This window comes from Panthera tigris, chromosome F3, assembly GCF_018350195.1.
Source record: "Panthera tigris isolate Pti1 chromosome F3, P.tigris_Pti1_mat1.1, whole genome shotgun sequence".
Classification (NCBI taxonomy): Eukaryota; Metazoa; Chordata; class Mammalia; order Carnivora; family Felidae; genus Panthera; species Panthera tigris.
In genome coordinates, this window is record NC_056678.1 from 26,304,736 (window position 1) to 26,331,227 (window position 26,492).

The 26,492-nt window shown below is 36.6% G+C and overlaps 2 long non-coding RNA genes across 3 annotated transcripts in view; one reads left to right on the forward strand and one right to left on the reverse strand.

Annotated features, from left to right (window-relative positions):
• Positions 1 to 21,903, reverse strand: LOC122235988. The gene is made up of 3 exons (XR_006214186.1): positions 21,880 to 21,903; positions 3,398 to 3,682; positions 1 to 251 (listed from the first exon to the last, which is right to left on the reverse strand). It is a non-coding gene; the product is annotated as an uncharacterized LOC122235988 (long non-coding RNA).
• The window catches only part of LOC122235989, an 11,675-nt gene continuing 6,299 nt past the window's right edge, over positions 21,117 to 26,492 (forward strand). Inside the window, exons 1-2 of one of the 2 annotated variants that reach the window (XR_006214188.1) lie at positions 21,117 to 21,349; positions 21,876 to 22,010. This is a non-coding gene — a long non-coding RNA (uncharacterized LOC122235989). Of the gene's footprint in view, positions 21,350 to 21,532; positions 21,611 to 21,875; positions 22,011 to 26,492 lie in introns of those variants that run through there. The other variant, XR_006214187.1, reaches the window with a different exon arrangement.

Here is a 26,492-nt window from a genome sequence, read left to right on the forward strand (position 1 = left end):
TTTATTTTCTCAGTGTTTTGGAAGCCAGAAGTCTGCAATCAGTATCACTGGGCTAAAATCAAGATGTGGGCAGGGCCAAGCTCCCTCCAGAAGCTCTAGGGGAGACTCGGTTCCTTCTCTCTTCCGGCTTCTGGTGGCTGCCAGCATCCCTTGTCTTGTGGCTGTATCACTCCAGTCTCTTGTCTCCATGTTCGTACTGTCTTCTTTTCTGTCTGTGTCAAATCTCTCTGTGCCTGTCTCCTGTAAGGACACTATGATGGCATTTAGAGTTCACCCACACAATCCGGGAAATCTCTCCATCTCAAAATCCTTTATTGCATCTGCCAACCCACCTGCCCCCTTTTTTAAGAGGTAACATTTACAGGTTCCAAGGATTAGCATCGGCGAGTACAATCTCCAGACACTGCTGGTGGCTGTTGTTCAGTTTACCGTACTACTGCGAAACAAATAGTATCCGGACCCTCTTGCAACCATGAATATTAAATGATAATCACTTATGTCACTTCAGGTAGCTGAAAGCACAGTGGAAATAGAATTCATCCTGTGACTTAAGCAAAGAAATTTTGGAACTGCACTGGACCTTAGAAATCACTATTTTGCAAGCGAGGAAGCTGGAAATTGCACAGCCCCTAATGGCAGCCCAGAGCTCTTTCCATTCTACTAGATCTTCTTTTTCATTTTTATGTGATTTGATTTCTATCTGTTACACTTACTAAAGATCATCACTTTAATGGGATCTATTAATTTCAGAAATTATGGTAGACTTAAACAATGCTTAGAACAGATATTACAATGGAAATGTTTATATTTTCTTTTTATCCTGATAAAATGGCTTTAAGAGTACATTTAAAATTCTCAACTCAGAGCCATTTCTGTCTTCTAAGAGCCATTCATAATTCCCCTTTCCATTTCAATGAAACTATTTACCTATGCTTTCAAGTTGTTCCATCACCATATTGCTTATTTTAGCTTGTTTTCTACCATCACCAGTTATTAACTGCGTAAAGATGTAAAGCAAAAACAAGTTTGCAATTTTAGCATGCAAGTTTCATCAAAATTTCAAAAAATCTTAAAACATACATCATGCAAAAGAAGTTAATGTCAATACAATCATAAATGTAAAAGAAGACATTCATTAGAGGAATATTAAAGATGGTGCTTTCGTAATGATACATTAGTTCTGAGAGAATTCATAAAGAACAAAAGACAACGATGAAATCAGAGTGAATGAGGCTGAAAGTCACTCCATAAATTTTGTAAAGTAGTTCTGAACCTTTTCTTGAATCACAGGCTCCTTGAGAATCCAATAAGATATGAATCCTATCAAAATAATCCATATCACTGATGTTTTCCTTTGGACTTCAGGAGACCATAGACTTTGTAAAGCCCAACAATTGGCTTGAATTTAAGAATCTTTATTAGATTGATTCCATTTCCAAATGTGTGCCCAGCACCTTAACCCAGGAGCTTAAGTCAGTTACAATAGGAAAGGACCATAACAGACTTACAAAGTAAGCTCAACCAAATATTCTCTTTTTGATGATTTTTAAAAAGGAAAAAAAAAAAAACCAGAAGATGACTTAAGACAACACATACTCCTAAGGGGTGAATGGATTTCTTAAAATACATAAGTGAATTCACTACTTACTAATATGGGAAGTTCACTACTAATATGGGTCATATTCTCTCTCAAAAGGTAACATTACTCCTGGAATACATAAAATTTGTACCTGTAGTTTGAAGTTCATCCAAATAAATGCTGTCAAAAATTTTAAGAAAATATTTTATTTTGGAAAAAAAATGCAACAATTAATGGCAAAAATAAACCAAATTACCAAGATACTCAAGGGAAGAGACTACATTTGCATCCCAAACAGCATGCAAACAGCAGAGAGATTACTATAATGGAAAACTCCAATAAAGACTAGTCCTGAAAGTACCAAGCAAGACACCAAATTATGAAAAGGGCCAGGCTTCTTGATAAGGAGTCTGCTAACTGTAAAAACTCAATTCTCAGTCATTAATAACAGTGTTCTCTGCACCTGAAAATACCTACTTTACTCCTGCTAGAAATGACCATTGCATTTCCAAGGGGAAAATAAACCACATTCTTAGATTTATTTTGAGCCATCCATGAAGGGACAGAGTCTGGGGAAAAAATCTGGCCTAAGTTAGCGACCATATTAGAAACCTTGATTTAGTTAATAGATCGTAATGGAGATAAAAACAAAAGATGATAATAAACTTATCTGTCCCTGCCACCAGGATTCCTCCACCTTAGGAAGCTGTTCCTGCCTCCTCAGAGCACTGACTCAGTGAAAGAACGGCCACAACAAGCACAGGAATATGGTTTCTCTCCAGTAGGAATCCGCTGATGGGGCCGAAGGTATGCCAGCCTCGTGAAGGTCCCTCCACACTCATCACAGTAGAGGGAGTGCTCTCCAGAGTGTGTTTGCTGGTGTCCTTTTTTTTTTTTTTAATGTTTATTCATTGATTTTTGGAGAGAGAGAGAGAGGGAGAGAGAGAATCCCAAGCAGACTCCACACTGTCGGTGCAGAGCCTGACGTGGGGCTTGATCTCAACTGTCAGATTATGACCTGAACCAAAATCAAGAGTTGGACACTTAACTGACTGAGCTGCCCAGGTGCTCCTGTTGGTGACTTTTCAACCTGACCAAATGAACAAAGGCCATTCTTGGCACTTGTATGGCTTGACCTGTCGATGGATCATGTTTGGATAGAGGGTTTAGATATGTTTAGATAGAGGGTTTGGCTTGCAAAATCACAGCAACAAACAGGACAAATGTATAATTTGGAGTGCTCTTTTCCTGTATTTCACCCATCTGAACTGTGATGGTTCTGATGCAGTGTAGCAGGACTTTTTCAAGACACCATTTCCCACAGCCATATTAGCACACGCCATGTTGTGTACATTACACCATTGCCTCCACACATCTGCTGTGAAGATGAAACCTTTATCACATTCAGGGCACTTATAGGCTGGTCCCTAGAATGAATCAACTTGTGCAGGTGTAGGTTGGCAGCCCGTGAGGGTTCCTGGCTACAAGAGGGGGCAGCAATAGGAATGTTCTACTACATGATTCTTTATGTGCTCCCAAAGTCCTGAAAAGATTTCCTGCAGTTCTTATGTTGCTAAGAGCAATATTTTCCAGAGATTGGTTCTAGGTTTTCATCAGATGAATCAATATGGATAATATTTTCATCCTCCGCAGGATTTTCTGAAGTTCTTCCGAGTGCCCAGAGGATGGTGGTTCTACGTCCCATGCTATAAGTCAGACTGGGAACTAGAAGTGACAGAGGCTCCTACAGTGGTTTCCCTTTGTGAGTGGTAGTCAGTTTCATCAGTTTCCTGAGTTCCACCAGAAGCCCTTGCCTACCTGAGGGATCCACAGAGAGACAGCCAATCTTGGAAAGTGGCAAAGACTCTGCTTGAACTTCCAGATGGAGGCTGGATTTCTGGTGCATCTTCTGCTGGCTCAGGATGTATTCCTCTGAATATGATTTCTCTGTGTCCTGGGCATCTCTTAACTGCCATGCTACCTCCATACCCATCCTGGGGCCACTGGGCAGCTATTCTTGGCTTTTTATTGAAATTCTGGTCCTCTGGTCTTACATACTTTCTGAACAGATTTGATAGAGCTTCATTTTATCTTTTAAAAATTCTAAGGCAAAAAAGGATAACTTTTATTCACAGAAATAGTTAAAATTTACTCTTGGAACTATAAAATTATTACTGTTTTTCTAAACAGTTAAAATAATTTCTAATTCTACAAAGAATTAGAAAAATGATTGCCTGACTTTCAGTCAAGATGGTTCTGTGAATTTACAATTTAACCACCACTCCCAAAATACATGGCAACGCAATGATAAATAAAATATAAGAAAGGAAGAACAATTAAAATACAGCTGTGCTCAGAAGCTAGATTAAAATCCGCATGGACCATAACTGAATAGAAACAATGCAGAAATTGGGGCTAATAATGTACACTTGTTGGGTTCTGGGTCAGAGAATTGGCTGATGTGGCTGGGAGTCTAATTCTCAACTTATGTGTAAGTGAAGTAAATAGTGGAGCCGGGCTGGAAGAAAATGTGATCCCAACCTGTGAGATGGCTTATCTAAAGCTTCGTACCTAGAATAGCAGATAGAACCAGATACAGCCTCTCAACAAGGATGTAGTCAAGATAGAAATAAATAAATAATATAGAAAACAAACGACTAAAGAATCACAACCAGAAGCTGGTCCTTTGAATACACTAATCAAAAAGAGAAAACACTAGTAACTGATAAAGGGAAAAGGAGGGAGAACACAAAAATACTAGAAATTAAAAGGACAAAATTGTATTTACAGTAGAAAACTTGAAAACTAGAATAGGATAAACATTTCAATAAATTAAATTTGCCCACAAATTTAAAAACTTAAATGAAATGGAAAACTTTCCATAAGACTATATATACATCATCAAAGTGGCATCAAAAAGCTAAAAATTTAAATAAGGCAATAACCAGTAAAAAAAAAAAATCTATTGTTGAAAATCTTCTTTTCCTCTAAACCTAAAAAAAACCAAAAAACAAAAAACCACAAACCTTAGGCTTATGTGGTTTTAAACTAAATTCACTGATGGGCATTAAGGAGGGCACTTGGGATGAGCACTGGGTGTTGTATGTAAGCGATGAATCACGGGAATCTACCCCCAAAACCAAGAGCACACTGTATACACTGTAGGTTAGCCAGCTTGACAATAAATTATATTTTAGAAAATTTAAAAAATAAACGAAATTCACTGAATCTTCAAAGAACACAATCCTTTTCTAACATAAGCCACCCTAGAGAAGAACAAAGAGAGAAGGGAACTTTATAACAAGACTGGATTAGGACAACAAAAAGAAAATTATGGCCATATCTCACTTATAAATGTAAATACAAAAATCCCAAGTAAATATTAGCATATCAAATCCAGCATGAAAAATGAAAATCCAAAAGTCAACAAATGAACAATCAAAACCAAATACATCATGCAAGTGGCATGACTTCATTATTTTTTTATGGCTGAAAATATTTCATTATATCTATCTATCTATCTATCTATCTTCTTTATCCATTCATCAGTTGATGGACACCTGAGATGCTTCTGTATCGTGGCTATTGTAAATAATGCTGCTATATACATAGGGGTGAACTTATCCCTTTGAATGAGTGTTTTTGTATTCTCTAGGTAAATGCCAAATAGTGCAATTGCTAGGTCACAGGGTAGTTCTATTTCTAGCTTTTTGAGGAATCTCCACACTGTTTTCCAGAATGACTGCACCAGTTTGCATTTCCACCAATAGTTCACGTAGTTTCCTTTTTCTCCACATCCTTGCCAACGCCTGTTGTTTCTTGTGTTTTTGATTTTAGCCATTCTGACAGGTATTAGGTGGTATCTCATTGTAGTTTTGATTTGTATTTCCCTGATGGCAAGTGATGATGCACTTGTTGTGACCAGCTCAGAGTGTTGAATGGAAGTGTGACATCACTATATTGTGCACCCGAAACTAGTATAACACTGTATGTTAACTAACTGGAATTAAAATAAAACTTAAAAAAATACAACAAAATCACACACGCACACACACAGAAACCAAACCCAAAAAATAAAAAACACATCATGACCGAGAAGGGCTTAACCCACCCCTCCCCCAAAAAAGATGTTTCAACATCAAGACATTTTATTGAAGTAATTAGCCACATTAACTGATTAAACTGAAAGAAATGTAGGATCATCTTAACAGATATGATGGAAAGCATATTCAATAAAATACACTAGAAATTCACGATAGAAGCTCTTAGAAACTATGAAATAAAAAGATACTTTGAAATTCCTTGAAAATAGCTTAACACAAGGACCATAGTACTAAGTGCTTTATTTGGGAGATGACCCCAGGAAGCAGCGGTGAGGTTTCAGGAGAATGACACAAGCAAGGAAAGTAAGTCAATATAAGGGTGTGTTTTAAAGACTGCTGTTATAAGCAGCAAGGTCTCAATATTTATATCACTGAGGCCCTGAGGAGCATGAAAGGAGTGGTCCATCAGACAAAGGAAAGGCTAGGAGCTGGGGCATCTATCTATGAGCTCCCATTCACAATTGATTGAGGGGCGACCCTAGGAGCATTAACACTCCTAGCCCAGCACTTCTAGAATGTACAGCCCACAAGGACTGAGTGGGCTCCTGTGGTTTCTGGAAAGGCCTGCAGAGAGGCCATAAAGGGGGAAAAAGTCACCAGAGACACACAGCATACACTTGAAGTAAGATGCTGCTAGAATAAGTCAACTATGTTCATTATAGATGCAGCTAAAATTAGAGATGGAGGGGATGTGATACTAGACCAAAAATGTCTGCTACAGCTACCTAACAAAAACCTGCAACTGACATCACAATGGTGAAACTCTCTAAAGTCAGGAACAAGACAAGGAGGCCTCTTCCTATGACTACTACTATTTAACACTGTACTTGGGACCTATCTGATCCTTTCAAAGACCCTATCTGATCCTGTCAAAGAAAAAGAAAAAAAGAAGTACAAAAATTTGAAAAGAAGGGACAAATTGTCTTTATTTGCAGATGATATATCTGTCTACAAAAAAGTCTAAAAAATTGACAAACCATTGGAACTAAACACAAGATTAACCTATAAAAATCAATAATTTTTTTAAATGCTTATTTATTTTAGAGACAGAGTGTGTGTGAATGAGTGGGGGAGGGGCAGAGAGAAAGGGAGACAGAAAATTCAAAATGGGATCTGCACTGAGAGCAGAGAGCCCAAAGGAGGGGTTTGAATTCATAAACTGTGAGATCATAACCTGAGCTGAAGTTGGGACACTTACCCAATTGCACCACTCAGGCGCCTCCAAAATCAATAGACTTTTATACACAAGCAATAATCAATTTAAAATGTAACAAAAAATAGGTAACATTCACATTAGCAATAAAACCACTGTGATCTCCAGGAATAAAATCCAATGAAAGATTAGCAGGACTCATGGGGAAAATTATAAAATGTTATCAAGCAACATAATGTAGAACCTGACTGAAAACAAGATATATCAGATTCATGTTCATAGTTGGAAGAACTCAATATCATAAAGATTGCATTCTCTGTAACTTAATTCACAAAGTCAATGGGTTCCCAGTTAAAACCCCAATATGAATGTTATAGACTTTAAAGGCCCACAAACAATCAAAATAATTTTGGGGGGGTGGACAAAAAAACAGAAAGGGGCAGCCTAACTAGTTAGTAAGACATGTGATACAATAAGTAATTTTGGAGTAATAAAGTCATTATATATTTATTATATTATATTGTATTATATTTGACATAAATGTTAATAAAATGTTAAAAACTATAAGAAGTAACCATACGAGATCTTTACAAAATAGGAGAGAATTTATTTTAACAAGACACCAAAGGAATCGTAAAGGAAAACATGGTAGAATTAGACTACATTAAAATTTTAAAGATCTGCAAAGCAAAGCATAACTAAATATAAAAGACAAATGACAGTTTGGAAGGACATCTATGACACATTACTCTCAAATAACATCTGAATCAAAGAAAAATAGACAAAAGATTATGAAAAACCAAATTCTAAAAGAAGAAACTCAAATGGCCAGTAAACATAGGAAAATATGCTCAGTGTCATGATCCATCAAGAAAATGCAAAATAAAATGCAATTCCATTTCATGTCCATTAGATTGGAAAACTTAAAAGAATTGACAATCTCCTGATGTGATTCACTGAGGACAAAGCTTCACTTATGTCATATTCTCGCCAAAAATGTATAACCGAATCTCATCATGCACAAACCATTAGGCAAATCTAAATTTAGAACAGGAAACAAAATAACTGGCCTATACTCTTCAAATTCGTCAATGTCATGAAAAAGAAAAAAAAGTCTCAGAAGCTTTTTCAGATTAAAGGAGACTTAGACAAGGCAACTAAATTCAACACGTGTCCTGGATCAGAAAAAATTGGTAGAGAGGATTTGATGGGAAAATTGGTGAAATTTTATAATTCTATACCAATGTTAAGTTTCCTGAATTTGATAATTGTACCATGGTTACAAAAGAAAATGCCTTTGTTTTGGGGAGTTACATATGGGAATACTTAAGACTGACAAGTCATAATATCTACAATATTCAAATGATTCAGGAAAAAAATATGTAAATAAAATACAAATATATACGAAGGAAAGGAAAGGAAAGAGGAAAGCAGAGAAGGATGGAGAAAGAAAGCAAATGTAGCAAAAGTATTAATAGTTGGTGAATCTATGTGGAATTTACATAGGAGGTCGTTAAACCATTCTAGCAACTTATCTGCTGGTTTGAAATCTTATCAAAATAAAATGTTTGACACATATGTTTATATCAAGTGTTAGTAAGGATGTAGGAAAATGGAAATTTTCATATTCTGAAGAAATGCAAATTAGTATAGTTGTTGGGATACTACTACTACCAATAATAATGTGGCATTATATTGATATATGATAATATAATATGATAATATGATACTAGTGTAAGTAAACTATACATATCTATATCCTATAATCTAGCAATTCAAATGGAATGTGGGAAGAAAATAATAGAAGTTTGTATTTATTCATTTCATCTTTTAAGAAAAATTTTACATTTGATAATGGATGTTATATATTTGTGTAATAGAGCATTTATATAATTTATAAATAATATAGAAATACTGGGGTTAGGCAGTTAAATTCTTATTGGTAGGGCAGTCTGGTCAGCAAAGTGGGAGACCACTGCATTCAAGAAATCCTAACATAAATGAGGATATATATGCATATACACACACACACATATATATACATACATATGTGTATATATACACATGTATATATACACATATATATGTGTGTGTACGTATATACATATATATGTGTATATGTATGAATATTGGGGCACCTGGGTGGCTCAGTTGGTTGAGTGTCTGACTGTTGATTTCTGCTCAGGTCATGAGCCCAGGGTCATGGGATTCAGCCCCAGGTTGGGCTCTGCACTGAGCGTAGAGCCTGCTTTAGATTTTCTTTCTCTCTCTCTGCCCCTCTTCTCTGCTCTCACTCTCTCTAAAATAAAAACAGAAAACTATATTTTTTAAAAAAGAATATTAACTGCTACATGATTTGTAATAGCAAAAATATGGAAACATCCTAAATACCCATCAGTAAGAAAAAAGATAGATGAATTGTGTTTAATAATATGATGGGATACTAAATAGCAGATAAAAATAAATGAAAGAGTTTTTTTTATTTTTATTTTTTTAAATTTATTATTTTTTTTTAACGTTTATTTATTTTTGAGACAGAGACAGAGCATGAACGGGGGAGGGTCAGAGAGAGGGAGACACAGAATCTGAAACAGGCTCCAGGCTCTGAGCTGTCAGCACAGAGCCTGCCGCGGGGCTCGAACTCACAGACTGAGAGATCATGACCTGAGCCGAAGTCGGACGCTTAACCGACTGAGCCACCCAGGCGCCCCTAGAGTTTTAAATATTAACATGGATAAGTTTAGAAAATGTTGGGTGAAAATAGCAAGTTGCAGAGCAATAAGGAAGTAACACTGTAAACACTATGTACTGTTCGTAGGTATTTAAATCTATCCTTGAAAAACAAAAGCACTGACCAGACAACAAATTCAGGGAGCGCTTACCTCTGGGGAGGAATAAAGAATAGAGGACATCAGCATCAGAAAAGAGATTATATGGAGTTAAAATGTAATTTGTAAAGTTTTATTTCTTTATCTCCCACCCCCCCCCATAGAGATGAGATAAAGAAATCTAAAGAAAATATTACTGTTAATATTGGTTAATTCTGTGTGGCAGATACATAGGTCTTTGGTCTATTATTCTTTAAACTTTTCTGTATCTTTTGTTTTTTTCAAAGAAGCAAAACAAACCTGAAGTTTTTAATTTTTCTGGTGGATTACAATTCCCATACATGAAGATTTTGACAGATGAGACTCATTTCTTCAACTCATGCCAAAGCAACTCTAAATTGGAGCCCCTTAAATGAAATACTTCTCAATGGAAAACTCATGTTTCCTATTTTCATAATATATGCTCTTAATTTTATGGAAATGTCAGTATGGTAAGGAGCATGTAGAACTACAAGTGATGTCTTCTTGAACCCAAATATTCTGCAGTGATAAGTCATCGGTTATTATCTTGATTTATGCAGAGATAAAACTGAAGATTCTCTCAAAGTTTAAAAAGTATTTTAACAACACAAAATTTGCATATTGCCGAGTTACATACGTTAAAGTCCATTACAACTTCTACATAAAATTACCAAGTTCTTGCTAATGGCTCCCTTAGTTTAATATTTTAAGTTGTGTTAGATAATAAAAGAACTTTAATTATTCAGGAACTTACTGATTCAGATTTCTCTAACATTTGGCTTCCTAATGGCATTTTTGTTTTGCACTTTGTATGCTACTCCACCTTCACTAGAGAGAAAGATGATAAAGCTTAAAATTGGTCTTAAATTTTACTATTTGTCTGGGTCATTAGTTATATTTGAGTGAGAAAAAAACTGGCACTATTGATTTAAATTTTTTTATTTTTAAAATCTTTTTTAACGTTTATTATTAAGAGACAGAGAGAGACAAAGCATGAGCATGGGAGGGGCAGAGAGAGGAGGAGACACAGAATCCAAAGCAGGCTCCAGGCTCTGAGCTGTCAGCACAGAGCCTGATGCGGGGCTCAAACCCACCAGCAAGATCATGACCTGAGCCAAAGTCAGATGCCTAATTGACTGAGCCACCCAGGCGCCTCTAGCACTTTTGATTTAAAAGGCACTTGAGGTTACCCCCCAAATTTAATTGTAGGAACTTCCTGTGGCCTTCATCTGCATTAATAACAAGGAGATAGCTACCATATTACTACTGCCAAAAAGCCTGTAGGATAAAAGTGTCCAAGGTCTACCCAATGATCCACTTATTTTAAGCAGTAATTTTGGCAGTCTCTAAAAGCTGGAGTGTAGAGAGAATAAGGCATTAAGAATTTCTATCTGAAGGAGTTGCTTAGGTTCTCCTTTTACCATATTTTTAATGCATGCTGGATCTGTAGTGTTGTCTCTTTTTTCATTTCTTATACTGGACATTTGTTTTCTCTCTCTCTCTTTTTTTCCTTAAAAACTCTCACTAGTGTCTTCTCAGTTTTACTAGTCCTTAATTTTTTTTGTTTGGTTGATTTGTGTTTTCTCACTAGTTTCTGCTCTTATTTTTGTTATTTTATTTCTTCTACTTTTCTTGTATTTTCTAGTCCTTTTCTAATTTCTCTAGATGAATGGAATGCTTTCTCATTTAATATTTGGTCTTTCTTCTTTTCTACTGTATGCCTTCAAGGCTATAAATTGTAAGGATTTCTTTGGCTAAATTGTATACATTTTGAAATTAACATTTTCATATGGTTCAACTCCAAATATATTCTAACTCTGTTAGGATTTCTTCTTTGTTTATGGGTTATGAGGATATATAGTAAATTTACAAATATATGAGAATTTTCTGGTTATCTTTTATTACTGATTTATAGCTTAACTATATTGGGGTCAATAATGTATTCTATCTAGTCTGTATAATTTCATTCATTTGAACTTTGATGAGAATTGCTTTGTTGGTCCAGCTTGTAGTCAATTTTTGTAGATATTTTATGTGTGCTTGAAAAGAAAGTATATTCTTAAGTGCTTGAGTAGAGTGTCCTATATTTATTCATTTGGTCAAATATCTTGAGTATACTTTTCTGGTATTATATCCTCATTAAGTTTTTGTTTGCTTATTCTATAAATTACTAAAAGAGGTATATATAAAAAGCTCTCACTACAATTATGAACTTGTCTACCTCTCTGTGGTTTTGACCATTTTTACTTTATCTATTTTTAGACCACATTATCTTCTCCAGTTAAAATGTGGTGGGGGGATAAAAGAAGAAAAATTGCTGCAAAGGTAACTCCAGTTCTTTTTAATAAATCAGAAATGTTGCTGGAAAAATAATTCACATTGTAGGACATTTTCCTTGCTGACATTTATTGTGGGTTGTGTTTTGTCTCCCCAAAAGAGATGATGTTGGATTCCTATCCCCTGTACTGCAGAATATAAACTTACTTGGAGATAGGGTCTTTACATAGTCAACCAAGTTAAAATGAAGTTATTAGGATGGGTCCTAATCCAATACTATTGCTGTCCTTATAAAAAGGGGAAATTTGGGCACAAATTTGTCCTTATAAAAAGGGGAAATCTGAACACAGAGTCATACATGTATAGGGAGAAGGTGGCCATCTACAAGCCACTGAGAGAGACCTGGAACAGATTCTCTTTCACATTTCTCAGAAGGACGAAACTTGCAGATACTTTGATCATAGATTTCTAGCTTCCAGAACTTTAGGTAAATAAATTTCTGTTATTTAAGTCACTCAATTTGTGGTATTTTCTTATGGCAGCCCTAGCAAACTAATGGAACATTATAACTTACAAGGCAATTTTGTTATTTAAAATGAAAGGTATGATTTAAGCAGAGGATGAAAACCTTTCTTCCCTTAAAAAGGTAAAATGAACAAACTAATCTTTTATTTAATAGAATATCCTTTTGTAGCTTAGTAGTAAAGTTAATTTTTTTACCTGATATCAAGAGAGATTTTGGTAGGTCAGTCTTATTGAGCCAAAGAAAACAATTCCCCTGTCCTCAGAATTGCATTTTATGATTTCCTAATTAAGGATGAGAAAGACAATTCTCAAGTTTCCTTCAGGGAAGATCAGTGCAATAAATATAATTAACTCTAACAGGTTTAATAACAAGCCACCAAATCTCATGAGCGTAATAGATTCAACCAGGGAATTATTGTAATATAGACTCAGTGGAATAATCACAAATTCAACTTAGGAACATCATGAATTACAAATATAGTGCAGGTATATTAAACTTTCCTGAAATTCAAAGTTTAAAGTTTAATTTTCTTAACAGAGATCTTAAGCCATGTTATTTTTGAAGTTATTTATTATTGGAAAGAGAGGGGTGTGATAACGTATGCCCTTGGCTGTCCTAAGATAATATCAGCAAGGATAACAATGTCTTCCTATAAGCTCTTTATAGTACCCTGCTAGAGAGGAAATATGAAACTGAATAAAGCATAGAATATGAATATGGCCCAAGAGAGAACTTCTTAAAGGCCACTTGTAGAATTTTGCCATCACATACACAAGTTTTCTTGTTAGCAATGTGGTGGTCTCTCTAATTCTCAAAAGCACCCTGCTCTGATATTGTGAGTATTTTGAGGCTCTTGTCTCATATGTTCAGATCAGTGCCTGGGATATACAGTGATGGATATTCAACTGATAAATGAGATAAAGAGTGTAATTTCATTCCATCATTATCTGATCTCATAAACCCAGAGCAAGCTTATTCACAGTAAGAAATATACCTACCATCTGCAAACTCTTGATGATGATACCCAAGCTGATATAATAGATATGTAGATAACTGGCTAGATCAATGAAATATGACTTAAAGTACTTAGGTTTAAGTATTTCCAAGTCAAAATTTTAATGAAGGGTCATTCTACTGTTTTTTAGTTTATAGATTCTTAGAAATGAAAGAAAAAACTCTTGGAAGTCATCTTTAATCAACTTAATGAAGGAAACTCATATACATGCTCACCTAATTTCTTCCTAGACATTTCAAATGGTTTGAGTGATAGAAATATCACATATTCATTAGATAGTCTATCCTACCATCTGATTGTTCTAGTTATTAGAAATGCTTTCCCTAGAGTGAGCCCCAAATTGGCCTACAGTTATGTCTACTCTTAATTTTGTCTCAAGGAGATATAAGAAATTCATCTTAGAAATGACAACTCTTCAGATATCTAAAGAGAACAATCATGTTTCCACTAAATCCATTTCTAATTATAAAACAAACATATTTCTATATTTCAATAAATGCCAGGGATACAGTTAATTTTCAGTGATGGGGTTGGAGATAAGTAGGGGCTGGAGAGAATAATTTTATTATAGTTATAACCTCTAGTAACTTGTGTCTAAGCTAAGCTTCACATGCCAAGTCCAAGGAATATTTCAGCAACAAGGCACACAGAGAGTCAGTTGGGATGAAAGGAAGCTTCAGAGAACATATAGTAAAAAGGTCTTAGATAATTTGTTTCTTTGTTTTCCCAGATTCTGTTTTTTTATTCTTCTTCATATTATTTTCAAGATTTGAGAAATAGTTGACATATAACTTTGAGTAAGTTTACGGTGTACGATGTGATGATTTGATATATGTATATATTGCCAAATTATTACCACAATAAGGTTAATTAACCCACCTATTACCTCAAATAGTTACCTTTTTTGGTGTGTGTGGTAAGAACTTTTAACATTTGTTCTCTTAGCAACTTTCAAGCATACAATACAGTATTAACTATATTCACTATGCTATACATTAAATCTCCATTAGATGATTTTATAAATTGTCCATGTTGCCTGTAACCTCGTTCATAATTCTTCTATTTCTGACCTTTTAAATTATAGGTAAGGAAGATCGTTATTAAGTAATTAAGAATAAAATGTGGTGAGATACCTTCATTCAGTCATGAATTCCTTCTCTCTGTGGTAAGCAGGATTTATACATACCTATCAATTCCATTCTACCCAAACTTGGTTTTATTAAGAATCCCCTGGATGGGGTGCCTGGGTGGCTCAGTCGGTTGAGCGTCCGACTTTGGCTCAGGTCATGATCTCACACTCTGTGAGTTCGAGCCCCGCATCGGGCTCTGTGCTGATGGCTCAGAGCCTGGAGCCTGCTTCAGATTCTGTGTCTCCCTCTCTCTCTGCCCCTCCCCTGCTCATGCTCTGTCTCTCTCTGTTTCAAAAATAAATAAAAACATTAAGAAAAAAATTCTTTTAAAAGAATCCCCTGGATAAAAGGATGTGTATTAGTTCAATTAATTAATAATTTCTATAAAATAATATTTCAATATTTTAAATTTTGGTGCCTATTCCTGAAAGATAAATGCCTTGACAATGATAACTGGAATGATATTTCTATGTGAATTTAATAAGTAGAAATCATTTTTCACTGTTCTAATTTCCATTAATAGCAACCTCTCTTTGTATGCACACAGTATTAATAATCTCTCAAATCTCCAGATTTTAGAAATGAACATTTTACATCCATATTATATAATAAAGATATAACCAGACTACTATTCCACTATGTTTATTTTTGCATCATGGGCATATGTTATCTTAGGCTACTAAGGCCACATAAAGGATGGGGACAGGGAAACAGTAGAAGGAAATTAAGGCCACATTTCAGGTCACATAAAAATAACCCTATATTTGGGATGCCTGGGTGGCTCAATCAGTTTAGTGACCAACTCTTGGTTTTGGCTCAGGTCATGATCCAGAGTCATGGGATAAAGCTCCAAGTTGGGCTCGCTGCTGAGTGTGGAGCCTGCCTAAGATTTTTCTCTCTTGGGGTGCCTGGGTGGCTCAGGGGGTTAAGCATCTGACTTCAGCTCAGGTCATGATCTCATGGTTCATGAGTTTGAGCTCTGTGCTCCCTCTCTCTCAAAAATAAGTAAACATTAAAAAAAGAAAAAAGAAAGATTATCTGGGATGCCTGGATGGCTCAGTTGGTTAAGCGTCCGACTTCAGCTTGGGTCATGATCTCGCAGTCTGTGAGTTCGAGCCCCACGTCAGGCTCTGTGCTGACAGCTCGGGGCCTGGAGCCTGCTTCGGATTCTGTGTCTCCCTCTCTGCTCCTCACCTGCTCGTGCTCTATCTCTCTGTCTCTCAAAAATAAATAAACATTAAAAACTTTTTTTAATAAAAAAAAAAAGGATTCTCTCTCTCCCTATGCTCCTCTCCCCCCCCCCCAGAATAATTTTTTTAATAAAAAAATAACCCTATATTTTTTCTTATATTTCCCTTGTCTTTTGATGCTGGCTCAGCTTATCTACTGATGCTGTTTCTGCTCATTATTTTAGTCTGTCACGTGTGTACAGCCACAAAGCATGTAGTATAAACCATTATATTTCTCTCTTATTTGTGGTTATCCTTCTTTTACTAACCAGTCTCAGTCCCGGCCACTCTAAACCCACCTAACTGTGTTGTGATTAGCATCAGAAAAATATATCCCAGCACCACCAATGTCTTTTGTAGAACATAGATTGCCAAAGTTTCAATTGTGTACAAATGATGATGATACTACTTGATGTGATAGGGACATTCCCTCTGACGGATGATCATTACAGAAACAAAATTATCCAGAAAGCAAAGGCAGAGAAAGAATAATAAGGGCCCAGAAAAAAATCCTCAAGTTATCAGATGCTTAAAGTTTTATGTTTCAGAACCCAGTTCCTTTTAAAGTATATCATTCCTAAGACCTAAAGAGCTATGTAAACATGACGTATCGGTTTGAGTTCTAGGAATATGTTTAAATCTCTCCTGAAATATATAAAGTTCATATACTTGAGAATAAAAATATATGCAACATTCAAAAGCACATACACACACCAAATCTGTGGGCTGAAAATAAACAGTGAAACCTTTGTTGGGTGATGGCCATGCTCTATGTCTTGATTGATATTTGGATTGCATAAGAATATGTGTTTCACAAAAATCACTGAGTGATACACTTCAATTTATACATTACATATAAATTTTACTTCAAAAGAAAAAAATCTTAAGAAGATATAACCCCAGTTAGTGATATACATGCTGCAGTGTTTAGGGGTGAAGTGCACTGATGCCTGCCGCTTACTTTAAAATACTTTAAAAAGTCATGTGGATTGTTGGGTGAATACATGGTTAAGATATATGAATAAAGCAAGTATTGTAGGGGTGTCTGGGTGGCTCATAGGTTGAGTGTCCGACTTCGGCTCAGGTCATGATCTCACAGTCTGTAGGTTTGAGCCCTGTGTCAAGCTCTGTGCTGACAGTTCAGAGCCTGTAGCTACTTCAGATTCTGTGTATTCCTCTCTTTCTGCCTCTCCTTCCCCTTGCTCATGCTCTGTCTCTCTCTCTCTTTCTCAAAAATAAACATTTAAAAAAATTTTAAAAAGCAAGTATTGTAAAATGTTAAAACATATAGTACACATCAGTTTAAATCAAATAGTATTTTATTAACCACACAATACATATTAAGTTGTCAACTAGAAGTTTGGACACTTCTTTACTGTTTAGTGCACAAATGACGTTTATTTATAAACCCTATTTTGATTATCTCTTAACTTGTAAAATCCTGCCCATAATATTAAAGTTAGAAAAATAACTTTTAAGAGGTGCCTGGGTGGCTCAGTTGGTTGAGCATCCAACTTTGGCTCAGGTCATGATCTCGCGGTTCGCGGGTTCGAGCCCCACATCGGGCTCTGTGCTGACAGCTCAGAGCCTGGAGCCTGCTTCAGATTGTCTCCCTCTCCCTCTTCCCCTCCCCTGCTCACACTCTATCTCTCTGTCTCAAAAATAAAAAACATTAAAAAAAGGAAAAATAACTTTTAAGTGTTTTTTAATCTAAAAAATGTGAAGAAACTATAATTAGTGGTTCTTCCCTTGGTTCAGACTATGTGGCAATAATGATCTCAAAATCTTAGTGGCTTATAACAAAGGTTTGTTTTTCATCTATAGTGGGGTCAGGATTGATTCAATATCTTCTTCAATGTAGAACCCATGATGAAAAAGCAGCCCTCATTTGAAACATAATAGTCTCATGTCAGAAGGAAAAAGAAACTGGTGGTGACTGACTATGGAATGGCTATTAAAGTTTCCATTCAGAAGCAGGACTATCATTTCCAGTTATATTTCAATGATCAAAGAAAGTCACATGGCCATACCTGCTACAATGAGCACAGACATTTCATCCTCCCATAGGCAGGGGCCCATGGAAGAGGCAATGAATATTTTGAGCAAAAATACAGTCTATTGCAAAGTAATGTAAGTTTAAAGTTTCATCAGAAATTTATTGAACTTCTGTGTGCTAGCACTTCTATAATTAAGGAAACATGTTCAAAAAATGTTTGCTGAGGAATGAATTTTTCTGTATTGTGTCTTTCAAAATTTATGAAAGAATCACAAATTATTCTATAGGGTCCAGGAAAAAAATGTAAATGACTAAGATAGCAGGGCCTGGAGTACATGCTTTATTATTATTATCATCTTGCATTCTAGCATGGCACATTGGTTACAAGTGTTGAGCTAATATTGATACATTATTATTAACTGAGGTCCATAGTTACATTAGCATTCATTTTTTTGTGTTGTACAGTCTCATGGGTTTTAACAAATGCATAATGTCATAGTATATCCAGGGCTTTAGTATCATACAGAATAGTTTCATTGACTTGAAAATCTCAGGCTCAATATATTCATCCCTGACGCCTCCCCCTGAATCTCTGGCAACCACTAATATTTTTACTGTCTCTATAGTTTTGCCTTTTCTAGACATCATACAGTTGGAATCATACAGTATGTATGTAGCTTTTTCAAATTGGCTTATTCCACTTAGCAATATGCATTTTTTTATTTTTTTAAATGTTTGTTTATTTTTGAGAGAGAGAAAGAGACAGAGCACGAACTGGGGAGGGACAGAGAGAGAGACGGAGACACAGAATCCGAATCCGGCTCCAGGCTCTGAGCTGTCAGCACAGAGCCCAAGGCGGGGCTGGAACTCAGGAGCCTTGACATCGTGACCTGAGCTGAAGTCGGACACTTAACCGACCTAGCCACCCAGGCGCCCCTAGCAGTATGTCTTTAAGGCTCCTCCATGTCTTTTCTTGGCTTGATAGCTCATTTCCTTTTATCACTGAATAATATTCCATTGTATTGATTACCAGAGTTTGTTAATCAATTAACTTACTGAAGAACATTTTGCTTGATGCTGGTTTGGGGGTAATTATGAATAAATCTGCTATAAACATTTCTGTAGACATGAGTTTTCAACTCATTTGGGTAAATACCTATGAGAATGATCGCTGGATCATATGGTAAGATTGTGTTTAAGTATTTATTTTCTTTTCTCATAAATCTGCAGGTTGGCTTGGGTTTAGTTGATCTTACATGTATGTGGTTGGGCCAAGCTGGACTCACCTGGGTCCAGTTAGGTTTGGGTCCAAGCTAGGATAGGATTGGTCCCCTCCAGATATCTTTTTCTGGGATTAACAGCTATCCAGAATATGTTATTATGGCAACAGCGGAAACATAAGAGGTCAAGGTAAGCCACACAGACTTAAGGTCTCTGCTCATGTCATGATCATTAACAATCCATTGGCTAACAAATACATGGCCAAGACCAAAGCCAGTATGTCAGAGATGAATACTGTACTGATTTTTCTGGGAGACACTGCAAAGTTACTTTGTAGTGGAAAATCAGAAGGGAGTAAAGAATTGTGAACATTAGTTCCATCTATTACACTAGCCCATGTGGCTATAAGACCTAATTTCTTTGAGTCTCAGTTTCTTCATCTATAAAATATGAACAATTTCAAGTAACCACACAGAGTTATTGATATGACATTGTACATACAAATATTTCTAAATTTTATAAAGCTCTATGCATGTCAGGCATTATTAGAGAAAAAGGGTTGTTGCTATTAAAATGATTGCTTTCAGGGATTAGAGGCACAGAAGTCAATTGGTTTAGTTAACAACAGCAACAACAAAAAAAAGACTTTAGATATCTTTCAAAAATAATCACACTAATGTGGGTTTCCTTACTGGATATTCCAATTGACTGTTTAATAATATTTACACTAGAGATTAAAAAAGAAATGGAGATGAAAGGGGAAGGGAAATGTTAGAATTTTGCATTTTAAACACTAAGGATATCAAACTGGTATTATCTGCTCCTTACAATGTGGCATTTATTAACTTTAGTACATGTTTTATCAATATTTTTTCCAATAGAAAGAATGATTTCACTGAACCATTCTCAACTACCTCCCCTTTCCTTTTCATCAATCTACTTGAGCTGGTATCAAGATCCTTTCAGTCTTTCCCAACCAGAGCATCCATCAAGATTCAGTCTCTAAACCAGTTTTATTTCTATCTACTCACCTATATATCTCTTAGTACAAACATCAATCTATTCATTTGTTTATCTATCCCTTCACTCCCACATGTATGTCCATCCTTCTAGCTATCCCTTCACCTGTACGTCCATCCATCATCTGTCCATCCATTCGTCCATCCAATATCTACACAATATCCACTGATACTGAGCCAGACATAGGAATACCAAGATAAAGATACTGCCCTAGCAATCCGGTACAGAAACTGGTAAGAAAAATTACATCACAATGTGACAAGCACCATCAGAGATAAGTATCACAGAGCACTATGGTGGTAGAGGAAACTCCTGTACTTGGAGAAAAGAGATACTGGAATTTTCTAGGTGAGGTGATATATTTGCTGAATTTTGAGGCAAAAATAGTGAAGAAGCAGTATAGGAAATAGAAGAAAATGAGATGAGTCTGGAGAAACTGTATAGTTTGGCCTGGCTAGAATGCAGAATGAATAAATCAGAGATGACTCTAAAAAGGTGGACACAGATGAGATGGCAGATGGTCTTTCTTCAGTTCTGGTTTAGAATCTTATGAAGAAAGCTGCTGGCTTTCTATCCACCTACATATTTTATTATCTTGCTTAGGTGTGCTTTTTTTCAAAGGTACACTATTCTAGTTTCCCCAATTTTCAACTGAGGATGTGGAGACCTCATCTCAGATGTATTTTGACAATTTTAAAAGCATCTTAAACAGCAACCTAACTAATGCAAGAGGAGGCAGGTATCATTAGTTCTTTCAAAGAAAATAAAATGCTGGGTAATTGTTAGATACTCATCTAATTCTTCCTCTTCCACAACTTTTGCTTCTATATACTTTGTATTTATTAATAACAGTATTCGTGCATCTGCAAGGGTGAAAAAAATCACCCTAGTTCGAACTAATACTTGAAGAAATTATAATCAACTATACATCTCTAACTGGTAGCATTACCATCCAAGCTGTGGTGTATCATTCTTTGGCATCAGTGGACTGCTTCTAAGTTGTTTAGGAGGTTTCCTGAATAAATCAAGGACTAGATGATGTGGCAGGGTGGGATGAGGGAACAGAGAAAGAAAAGTTAAGTGTAATAATGGAGTCCTGGCTTCTGAAAGGTTTCTTTCTCCCTGCTCATGAAGAATTATCTTCCCTCCTGTCCCTGCATTGACTCCACGAATTCGGCTTCCCAATTAACAACTTATTCTGCACCTGACACCTGAGCCACCCAAGGAGGATGTCACTTAGCTACGCTCCAGGTGCAGCCCCTGCCCACCCCTGCAGGCCGTGCCTCTCTCATTCCAGCTCACTGGCTCTCTCTGCCCAGCAAGGACAGCCATTTCTACTCCGCCCATCCCCACGGAGCCAATAGACAGTGTTCTTGGCCCCGCCCCTGGTCCTGACAGATAAGCCTCCCAGCCAACCAGGCTTCGAATCTTCTTCCTCTAAGGCACGCCCACTCTCTCGTTCCCCTTCTTGCCCCAGCACTGAGACCCACCTACAGTCTGCAACAGAGAAAAGTGAGCTAGTGGAAAGTTACCTGCCCTTTCATCCAAGGAACATTTATTGAGCGCCTGTTGATGCCAAGTCTGAGAGGGGAGGGGGTTGGGTGTGAGTTGGGTGTGGGGAGATGGGGTGAGGAGTAGAGGGAACATGTTTTTCCCAACTTCAGTACTTAGCGCAAGAGGAGAGAAGTAAACAAGGGAGTAGCTGTTACATAAGGAAAGTGCTGGAGGCTCTCAGTAAATATCAAGTACAATAGTCCCCCCTTACTTTTGGTTTCAGTTACCTGCTCTCAACCACAGTCCAGAGGCAGATGATCCATTTTCTGACCTATCATCAGAAGGGCATAGTAGCTTAATGCTAGGTCACAATGCCTACCTCATTCACCTCACTTTGTGCATCACCACAGGAAGAAGGGTGAGTAGAGTGCAAAAAAATATTTTGAGAGTGAGAATAATATTCATATATTTTATTACGGTGTATTATTATAATTATTCTAATTTATTATGAGTTGTTAAATTCTTACTGTGACTAATTTATAAATTGAACTTTACAATAGGTATGCATGTATGGGGGGGGGGGGAACAGTATATACAGGGTCCAGTACTACCTATGGCTTCAGGAATCCACCAGGAGTTTTGGAACGTATCCTGCAGAGATAAGGAGGGACTACTACAATCTTGCTAGACTAGTAAGTTAGGGAAGGTTCCTGTAGGAACCATCATTTGATGTGAGACCTGAAGAATGAAGAAGCTAGCTGGGCAAAAGGAGGTAAGGAACTGAGGAGAGAGAAGAGGGGACAGAGCTCCAGTAAGAGAAACAGTATGAGGGAATGCTTCTGTTGAGAGAGATCACAATAAGTTCCAAACACTCAAAACACCAGTTTGGGTGGAACATGGGATAGTCCAGCAAGAAAAAAATGGAGGTGGACAGGAAACCAGAAATCAGTTTCTGGAGAACTCTATAAGACACGAACTACACTTTATCCTAACAAAAAGCTATCAGAGGTTTTTGAAGTAGCAAAGTGTCATGATTAGATCTAAAATTTACCAAGATCACTCTGATGATGGTGTGGAGAATGTATTGAAAGGCAAGACTAAAGGAAGGAAATCAGTTGGTAGGTTGGTGTTGATCCAGTAATGTGAACTAGGATGGTAGCAGTGGGGATGAAGAGATACAGATGGATTTGAGAGATACTTTGGACATAGAATTAACAAAACTTGGTTGGAGTGGCAGGTAATTGAAGATGAAGAGTCCAGGATGACTGATTTCTGGCATCAGCAACTAGATGGATAGTGATCATAAAAGTTATCTCTTTCTCTCTTCTCCATGCCTTCACCACTTTTAAAGCCATTATCTATAGCTATTATCTACTCCCTTTAGTGATTCTCATTTGTGTAGAGACTTGATTGCCTTCCCAGATTATAAATTCCTTGAGGATATGGACACCATCTTTTTCAGGTTTTCTTTTGCTTAGACTGCATCACAAAGGATCCATTTGAATGATCAAATGAATGAATGAACTCAATGTTTTGAGCCTCAAAACCAGAAAAATCAAAGTTGCCAGGGCCCAAACTATAGATGAACTTGAAGCTCTGAAAATTAATAGGCTTGTGGACCAAGAAGAGTATCAGCCAAGGCCTGAACTTTGAGAAATATACCATTTACATAAAGGATTAGATTACTAAATATTTTAGGCTTTGTGGGCCTAACTCTGTCACAGCTACTCAACTCTCTAAAGTAACACAAAAGTAGCCATTGACCATACATAAACAAATAGACATGGCTGTCTTTCAATAAAACTTTATTTACAAACACATGGGCTCAAATTTGGGGCCCATGGCTCATAGTTTGCTGACCCCTTTTCTACATCATAATTTGTAGATTTGAGTGCTGCTTTGGGATAAGGAGTTGGCTTTGTAGTACAAACAACCTTAGAAAATCACAGAAGTGGCCTCAAGTCCCCTCCCCCTAAGTATCTTTGTGCCTGGTACAATGCCAAATATATAGTAAGTGTCTAGTAAATATTGAATCAAGGTCACCTGCGAATGCAATATTAAAGGATCACAGAACCTGGTAAGACCTCTCCACCAAAAGCTCTTGGCAAATAACAAGGAATCAAATGGTAACAACCAAAGTTATCATTTTGATATCTGGCTTTTATTCTTCTTTATTTTTCTCATATACTGTGTGTCAGATATTGTGCTAGGTTTTTTTAATATATATATTCACACAGGATTATCATAACAACCTTGAAAGGAGGGTACTTTTATTCCCACCTAAAGAATGAAGATAATAAATGCTATGCTTTGCATTATGCTCCCCCCCCCCAATGATATGTTGAAGTCTTAACCCTTGTTACCTTAGAATATAATTTTATATTTGGGAATAGGGTTATTGCAGCTGTAATGATTTAAGTTAAGCTGAAGCCATACTGGAGTAGAGTGGGCTCCTAATGCAACATGACTGATGTCTTTATAAGAAGACAACTATGTGAAGACACAGAGACAAGGATAATGCCACATGAAGACAGACAATTGGAATGATGCTTCTACAAGCCAAGGGACACCTGGGGCTACTAGAAGTTAGAAGAAGGCTTGGAACAGATCTTTCCTTGGGGCCTTCAGGAAAGCTTGACCCTGCTGAAATCTTAGTTTTGAACTTCTAGCCTCCAGAATTATGAGACAATAAATTTCTGTTCTTTTTATGCCACCCAATTTTTGGTATGTTCTTATGGCCTAGGAAACTAATATACTGAGACTTTTAAGGAAGTTTTCACTTGTCCAAGATCACCCAGATAGTCTGAGACAGAGTGAATATTCAAACCCATGGTTGCCTTTTTCCCAAATCCATGTTCTTTTGCTTATACTGAGATGAATCAATTTTTGATCCTACTTTATGATGATAAAATGATATAACATAAAATGTTGATATACACCAGAAAAGTGGCTCTCTCTTCTCACTCTACACTATTTCCTATGGATGATATCTGTCTGTCTGTCATTATCTATCTATCTATCTATCTATCATCATCATCTATCTACTGATTGATTTCTCTACCAACACTATCTTTAAAAAGAATGTTTCTAATACTTTTATAATCACAAGCTATAAGTTCTACTTTTCGCTCCCTTCTTGCCTCACCCTATTAATTTTTTGTACTATGTTTAAGTAAACCATCTTAATCTATTTGTGCATTTAAGAAATTTATCTATGCATATGTCTTTTAAAAAAGCTTCTCCAGCACATACCTTAATGAAGATTTTTATTATATAGTTAATAAATATCTCTAGGTGATATTTCCGGGAAATGAGGAAATGGAAGATGAGAAAAAGTAAATATTTTGCACCTTTTAAAATATATTATCTCCAATCCCCATTCCAATCCCAAGAGGCAAGCATTTTTAACTCTATTTTTGGAAGAAGAAATTCAGGCTCAGAGAAGGTTAAGAAACTAGTTTCAGATCAAAGCTAGTATGTGGCAGAGTCAACATTCCTCCCAGGTCTGTCTGGCAGGCTGCAAAGACCACACTGTCCTCAGTTTATGTTAGCCACATGTATTATTCTCCCCTCTTTCCCTCGCCATCTTCATGACATTATTTCCAAACTAACACTACCTTTCCCCATTTCCTTCACAAAGATTCATTTTCCATATTCACTTATATCACTAAACCCTTGTCACTCCTTGCTTAAATTGGCCAGGACTAATATTGTGAAGTATGTAGAAATCCTCTCAGGGATCTCCTTATCTTTTGATTGTTTGGCAAACATTAGCAAGGCCTTGTTCAGTATCTTGGAAGTTGACAAACACACCCAGCATTTTCTCTTCTCTTACATTCTTAGAGACTAAGGTGCTTTTCTCCTGTATGAGAGGCCCACCCTCTGGTCCATTGGTCCCATCCCATTTAGTCTCTTTAGGGATATTCCTGGGTCTCAGATCTGTATCTTAATCACCCCCTCCTCCCCTGCTGCTTTCTCTCTGCTTACTAATAGTCATTCTTAAAAAAAAAAAAGTCCTTCCTTTATTCTGTCCACTCCTCAAGTCACCACCAAATGGCTCTCTTTCAATCTATTTCTTCCAGCCCTTAAAAGGAATGTGTAGCCTACAGTTTCGACTCCATTTCTTCTTCAACTAGCCCACATTGGTCATATTTTGCCCCCATCTTCCACTGAAGGTGCTCTAAGACTACATGAAAGCCTCTTAAATATCAAAGCCAATGCATGCTTTGAGGCCATTATCCTACTCCATTTTTCTGCTGCATTTAAAGTTTTTACTATCTCATTCTGCTTAAAACTCTTCCCTCTTTTGGTTTATGGAAGATTGCATCCACCTATGTTCCTCTTGATTTTCTTCTTCCTCTGCCTTCTAACACGGCCCGCACTGTTTGTCTCTCATTTCATGCTTTCCTGAGAATTCTTCCACTCCGATAGCTTCAACCAACACCTTTACTCAGAGCTGTTCATCAGAATTATATAGCTGATCCTGTCCTCACCCGACCTCCCCTTCAATATTTTCAAAGGACTTTTTCTTAACATGAGTTTTGAAGAAAAAGGAAAAATTTGCTATCAGACTCACAAAGTAGAGAGAGAGAGTATTCTGAGCAGGCAGATGCAAATCATATGCAAAAATAAAAAGATATGAAAGATTAGTGCAGATTGAGAGGGATGCAATCAGTTTAGTTGAGCTACAGTGTGAAGTGCAAGTGGTGGGCCAAAGGCAGATAGTCAAGGGTCAGATGATATTAGATTTTAGCCTGTGTATGCATGGTGCACCACTGTGGAATTTGACATGGAAAGTGGCTACCATGATGGCTCTGAATTCAAGAAAGTTCACTACATTAGGAGGGTGAAGAAAGGCTGAGACTAGAGGTAGGAGACCAATGAGGTTGTATCAATAATC